We start from the raw sequence: 6408 nt of genomic DNA, 5'->3' as shown, positions 1-6408 counted from the left end.
CTATTTATTTTAATAAAAATAAAAAATATTATAATTAATTAAATAGAATTTTGGCAATATATAAATTAAATAATAATTCTAGAATATTCTAACTTATGATTCAAGTAATCTACATAAATTAATTAATTAATAAATATTTGAGATATATATAAACTAAACTTTCCAAAATTACAAAATAATTATTTATACTTATTAAAATATATATATATATATATATATATATATATATATATATATATATATATATATATATATATATATATATATATATATATATATATATATATATATATATATATATATTCTAAAATTTTCTAATTTTTTATTTAGAAATAAATTAAGCAACTTGTCCACCAAGAAATTAATCTAGACTTAATTACCTACACATATATTTTTACTTGGCGATTAAGCAACAAATCTTCTCATAATCTTCCTAATATTTTCGACAATTAGGGGTATAAACCCAAGGCCAAAAACCTAAATATTTACCTATAAATACAAGTCTCGTCATTCATAATTTTCTACACCAAATTTTTTTAAGAGTTATTAATCAAGATTTTGGAGAAAGGCTTCAAATATTAAAGTAATTAATTCTTGATCTTAATTTATTTTTATTTTATTATTTTTTAGTTTATAAAATAAATATATGATTATTTAAATAATATTTTAAAATTAGAAATAATTATAAAACTAATACAATTTAATATAATAAGTTATTTAATATATTAAACATGCTAAAGACAGGTAATCTATATTTAATAAATGGGTTTTTTTTAAATACACTTTTATAAAATTTATTAAAATTTTTGAATTATATATATTAATATTAATATATTTCGTAAATTTATATATATTTATAAATGCTATGATAATTTATTATATTATCTTATTTGATATAAAAATAATTCAAAAGCATGTTACCGTTTTTAAATAAATGGATTTTATTTAGATACAATATTAATTAATTTTTATAATTTTATGAATGGATATATATTTAATATACAATTTTTGGAATATTGATAATGCTAAAAACGAACATATATTTCATAGCATTATCCCTCAAGAAAGACAAGCTTTTAGTTGCAATTGTCCTATTTATAAGTAATATTCATTTAAATAATAAAAGGTGAAGACAAAAGACAGATTCGACGATTTGAAGACGCAAACAACCAAAAAGCTCAAAAGTAAAAAGTACGATCCAAGAGGTTCAAATTATTTATGAGAAACGTCTAAAAGTTACAAGAGAACGAACCGCAAAACGCAAAGTACAAGATATTAAATAGTACGAAAGGACATTCGAAAATCCGGAACCGGGACCAGAGTCAACTCTCAACGCGCGACGCAACGGACCTAAAATTATGAGTTAACTATGTACAAGAATATAATATAATATATATAATTATATAAATTATATATATTATATATATATATATATATATATATATATATATATTAAAAAAATGCAGCAGCCTACGTTTTGGAATCTTTGTGAGCTGGAAAAGAAGGCCATACGATCGCATGGCCAGAAGGCACAATTTCCATGCGATCGCATGGCAGTGAAAGGCTGGCCACATCTATAAATTTCGCAGTTTTTGGTCGAATGCTTTACATCTTTTTCTATCCTCTCTATCTCTCAGGATATATATATATATATATATATATATATATATATATATATATATATATATATATATATATAATTTATAATTTATAATTTTAATTTTAATTTTAATTTAAGATTAATAATAATAAGGGTATGTTAGCGAATGTTGTAAGTGTGTAAGTCAAAATTCTGTCCGTGTAACGCTACACTATTATTAATCATTGTAAGTTATGTTCAACCTTTTTAAATTAATGTCTCGTAGCTAAGTTATTATTATGCTTTTTTAAATTGAAGTAATCGTGATGTTGGGCTAAATATTAAGATTGGGTAATTGGGCTTTGTACCATAATTATGGTTTGGAAAAAAGACTGACACTTGTGGAAATTATACTATGGGCTATTAATGATCTTTATATTTGTTTAATTGAATGATAGTTCGTTAATTTAATATAAAAATTACAATTGAACGTACCTATAAATAACCACATACACTCAATCGGACACGATAGGCGGGATATTTATAAGTACTAATAATCGTTCATTTAACCGGACACGGGAATGGATTAATAGTTAATGGACTTATTAAAATAGGGGTGAATTACATACAAGGAAAATTTGTGTAATTATAGTTTAAGTCCCCAATTAGTTGGAATATTTGACTTCGGATATAAGAATAATTTGACGAGGACACTCGAACTTTATATTTATGACTGATGGACTGTTATGGACAAAAACCAGATGGAAATATCGAATAATCCAGGACAAAGGACAATTAACCCATGGTAATAAACTAAAATCAACACGTCAAACATCATGATTATGAAAGTTTAAATAAGCATAATTCCTTTATTTCATATTTCATCGCACTTTTATTTACTGTCATTTTATTTATCGCACTTTTTATTATCGTACTTTTTAATTATCGCAACTTTTATTTACTGTCAATTTATTTATCGCACTTTAATTATTGTCATTTACTTTACGCTTTAAATTAAGTTATTTTTTATTTTTAATATTTTACATTAGGTTTTAACTGCGACTAAAGTTTTAAAATCGACAAACCGGTCATTAAACGGTAAAATCCCCCTTTTATAATAATAATAATACTACTTATATTTATATATATATTTATATACAAATTTAGTTTTAAATATAGCGTTAAACTTGGCTAGATCCCTGTGGAACGAACCGGACTTACTAAAAACTACACTACTGTACGATTAGGTACACTGCCTATAAGTGTTGTAGCAAGGTTTAGGTATTTCCACTCTATAAATAAATAAATAACTTGTGTAAAATTGTATCGTATTTAATAGTATTTCGCAGTAAAAATATAACTATTTCGTATACACCTCTACGCACATCAAGTATTTTTGGCGCCGCTGCCGGGGAATCCTAAACGCCGAAAGCGCAACGCTATAAATTATTTTTTTTAGTTTTAATTAAGTTTTTGTATAAAATATAAGTTTTAAATTTTAAAAAAAAAATACAAAAACAAGAAAAAGAAAAATATATCTATATTTTAAAGTTTAGTTAAATTAAAAAGTTTATATTTTTTATTTATTGTGAAAAGTTATAAAAACTAATAAGTAATAATTTTTTTTATTTACTAATAATTTATATTTATATTTTATATATATTAAAAACAGAAAAAAAAATATATAAAAATCAATCGGGCCCGAGAACTGTAGCAGCCCAATTTTTGAAACGGATCCGAGGCTCATGCGATCGCATGAGATTTTAACTATTAACCCATGCGATCGCATGGTTTGAGTTGACAGCCCTGAAACCTTTGACTGCCGAATAGGTTTAGGGTTTAATATTAATTATTATTATTAATTAAAACCTAATTAGGGTTTTATTTATCTATTAATTAGTTTTAGTTTTATTATTTTGTATTTTTAGTTTTAAACTAGTTTTATTAAATTATAAAATTAATACTTTTATAAAATAAATAATATAAAAATAATATTTTTATAAAAATTGTATTTTTATAAATTTAAGTTTCTTTTTATATTTATATCTTTTTAATTGTTTATTTGTAATATTTATATTTTTCGCTCGTAATTAGTTTTAAGTTATAGTTTTTGCCGTAGTTATTTATATTTTTATATTTTTAGGCTTTGCCATAAAATCCCTTGAGTGCTTTTTCTTTAGACTAAGATTTAGGTGCTTTAGAATTTTGCGACGCCGTTTTAAGATTTTAGTACTTTTTAAGTTATTGCCGTTTTGGATATAGAATTCCTTTTAAGCTTTAATACCTTTAGACGTAACTTTTAAATTTTAGTTTTTAGAATTCTAAGTTTCGACGATTTATTTTCTTATTATTATTTTTTTACGCTTATTTTTCTACCTTTTTCGACGCGCTCTTTTTCTTTCTTATTTCTCGATGCTCTAGTTTTTAGGACATAGAATTTTCGTTCTTCTCTAAAATTTCAAAACGAAAAATTATTTTAAGCGGTTAAATTGATAGACATCCAAAATTTTCTGGTTCGTAGTAATAGTTGGATTTGTTAGTGGCGAGTTGTGGGCTTCCGATTTAAAGGGTCCTGGCTACCTGCTGCATCTATTGGCTATTCGAAATGTGGGTAAAATCAGAAAAGTCTATTAATTTGATAACTTTAATAATTTTTATCTTTTATAACTAATAGGATATTCAGTGAATGCACCGAGCAAAACGTTCACCACCTTTCATACGTTCACCACCTGTAACTCGATCAAGACATCTAGCCAATATTGTCGCCATTGATTTTTCTTTAGAATCGTCATCTAGTCGACCAAGTACTCCAATTCAAATTTTCGATAATCCATTTTTTGAACCCGACCTCACAATTGAGAATCCGGAGGATATTCAGGGACAATTCAGAGATCCTGAACCACTAATCATTCCTTGTGACGGTCGCTCCAAATCCTTATGGATGAACACGTCATTCATCGATTTCATTGCGAGGTATTTGACCTCTATATGATACGTTTTGTAAACATTGCATTCTTTTGAAAAGGCACACCATAAATGAATATTTAAATCAAAGGTTTTCGACATCTGATGATTTTTACATATAGACAATCACCGTAAATAATAGTTTACAATAGTTATTCCGTTGACAATGCAGTCAAAATAAGATACATGGTGATGATTTGGTGAATGCAACGTTTCCTTGATAAATATGCCATGTAAGACTCCATGCACATAGCTTGTCTAACATATAAGCAAACAGCGGAAGACTTCTAGGGAACCTGAGAATAAACATGCTAACAAGTGTCAACACAAAGGTTGGTGAGTTCATAGTTTTAATGTTGGGCATAATCTGTATATAAAGGTGGATCACAAGATTTCAGTTGTTTCATCCAGAAACGTTTATCAAAATATTCTACAAGATTGAGCACCCTGGTAACTAAACTTTAACGTATATATAATAAGTACCCCTGTTTTAACATACATGCAACCAACATGTACAATACACGCAATCCAACGTGTACTAAACTCAAATAGTATACGTCTGTTTTATAGTTAAGGCTAGGGTTTCTATACCTAGAACAGACGGGGATGTCAAGCCCTATGGATCCATATATAACTACTCGCGCCCACCAGTTCTTATAACTAGCAGTTACTAGTTACCAAAGCTAAGGGATTTTCGGTTCAAACTCGGTGTAGAATTTAGTATGTACTTGTATCCATTGCGTTTAAAATAAAGTGCATGTATTCTCAGCCAAAAAATATAGATTGTAAAAGCAATTAAAAAGGGAGCAAATGAAACTCACCTTAGCAGTACATAAAGTTGTTCACCGAAATGTGATCGAAACTCAGAATACCAAATAACCGTAGATCTCAACCTAGAGAGCATATGTTGGTCAATAAATGTCTACCAAGCTAGGTCTTGTCATAGTGTATCATAATCCCAATGCTCGAGATCGACATACAAAATTTATCCAAAGTTGTTTCAAAAAGTCAATTTTGACAATAGTTTAACAGCACGAGACGTGCTTTATATAAGAATTCATTTACTCGGCTGGTAATATTTAAAAATCCATTTTATCAATCTCGTAAACAATTTGTTTAAATCTTAATTGTAGATTCAAAAACAATTTCAATTAACGTCAATTATAATTCAGTTGATCATATCTTTTAATCCGTTCATCGAAACTATTCGATATCTAAATGAAAAGTTATTGATTTTTCGTTAGCTTTCCAAAAACATGTATATCATATACCTTTTACCAGTAATATATGTATTTAATTCGTGATTCATTATAAACTGTTTAACGACAAAATTTAGTATACAAGCATGCATAAACATATATACTCGAGCACTAAACATGGATACACAATCTTACTATACCTTAAAAGAGAACTTTTATGAAGAAATAAGTCTTCCTAAACTATCCTTTAATCACCATTAGATCAACATTGGACTTTTATCTACCCTTTAATCTAACGGTTAAAATTAATTCTGCGAAACCATTACTTAATCTAAAATTAGCTACCAAATGTCACCAAAATACCCTTTTTAATTAATTCCACCTCAATTCAAATTTCAAATTTTAAAAACCGCATTCACTCCATTTCCTAAAATTATGATAAAAAGTCAAACAATGCATTCAATTCTCCATTAACATACACATTCATTCAAAATTCAAATTTTAGAAACTCATTAACTACCTTTCCTAAATACATACAAATTCAAAATTTGAATTTTAAACAATAAATTAAATGAATTGGCTGTAATTAAGGAAAATAAGTATAAACCATTCAAATTTTTTTACGCATTATTTTTGGCCAATATCCCTTCCAAATCTCATTTTTGA

Source organism: Rutidosis leptorrhynchoides, chromosome 2 (genome assembly GCF_046630445.1).
Source record: "Rutidosis leptorrhynchoides isolate AG116_Rl617_1_P2 chromosome 2, CSIRO_AGI_Rlap_v1, whole genome shotgun sequence".
NCBI lineage: Eukaryota > Viridiplantae > Streptophyta > Magnoliopsida > Asterales > Asteraceae > Rutidosis > Rutidosis leptorrhynchoides.
This window is presented reverse-complemented; position numbering follows the sequence as displayed.